Below are 1,209 nucleotides of genomic sequence, written 5' to 3' on the forward strand. Positions count from 1 at the left end.
TCTGGAGTCAAGAATTAGATGTTATTTATCTTTGCATCCTCACTTCCCAGTAAAGATCCCTGTAGAGTATGTGGGTTTAGTAAGTATTTATTTACTGAATGTGTGAACTGTGTGTGTGGGGGGGGGGGGGTTACTAGAGATTGAATCAGGGCCTTTGCAATAAGCTACAACCCCAGGCTCTTTTTATTGTTAATTGTGAGATATGATCTTATTAAATCCCTAAGTTGCCCAGGCTTGGCTGAAACTTGCAATCCTCCTGCCTTAGCCTCCCAGAGTTCTGGGATTAGCCACCATGCCAGGCTAGCACCATGTGGGCTAAATCACTCATTCTTCTCGTGGATCCAGTAAGATCAGTCATTGGAACTTTTAGAGAACAGGGGCATGTAGAGCTTTTCATCAAAGATGAACTTTTGGGGGCTGGCATTAAATTGAAATCTGTCTACCCTAAAGCATGTGTTCTTCCATGCCATGATGAATGAGACTCTTGTCAAAAAATGAGCCAGGTAGTTGGGAAACTTTCCCTTATTGTGGCATTTTAGGAAAGGTTCCCCCCAAATTCAAATCACTTCCACCTGTTGGTTGATAAAGTAAATCCGTTGTAATCTATTCTTTCCTCTCTGAAAAAGCCCCTGGGATTCCAAGTCAGGGTGGAGTAATGTGAAAGTTACTGAAGTGAAATATTTGGATGCACTTCTGGCACATCCTTTTCTTGGACATAATATGATGTAAGTGCCTCTCTGAGTTAAAAAAAGGAAGCTGTAGCACTGCCTGTGTCTTCATTATGCAGCAATATCTATTAACTCAAAGGTCAGATAAGGAGAACTTCATGAAAGAATTTGAAATCAGCTAAAGTTTTGAGGGCAGAGAAAGTGTTTTTTATCTTTATAAATGCATGGCACTTGGGAAAGTGCTTGATAAAATTGTGAAATAGAAGAACTAGTATACCTTCATATTCATATATAAGATTTCCGCTTCTCTGGTTCAATTTAGAGAATGGTAATTGCAGTGAAAAATAACTCACAGATAAAAACAAAATTAACCAGTCAGTTGATTTTTAAAATCTATTTCTCTTTCTATTTGATCAGGTGCCATAAGCCTATTCTGAGAAATAAAAAAAAGGGATCTATTCAGTTATCCTTAGTGTTAGGACAAAATTGATCAACTTCATTACAGGTGCCTGGGCCACTCAGAAGTGTATTAATCCTAGTT

The sequence above is a fragment of the Heterocephalus glaber genome, unplaced genomic scaffold, assembly GCF_053883595.1.
Source record: "Heterocephalus glaber isolate CG9 unplaced genomic scaffold, H.glaber_assembly_v1.0 deba00000738, whole genome shotgun sequence".
In the NCBI taxonomy this organism is placed as follows: domain Eukaryota; kingdom Metazoa; phylum Chordata; class Mammalia; order Rodentia; family Bathyergidae; genus Heterocephalus; species Heterocephalus glaber.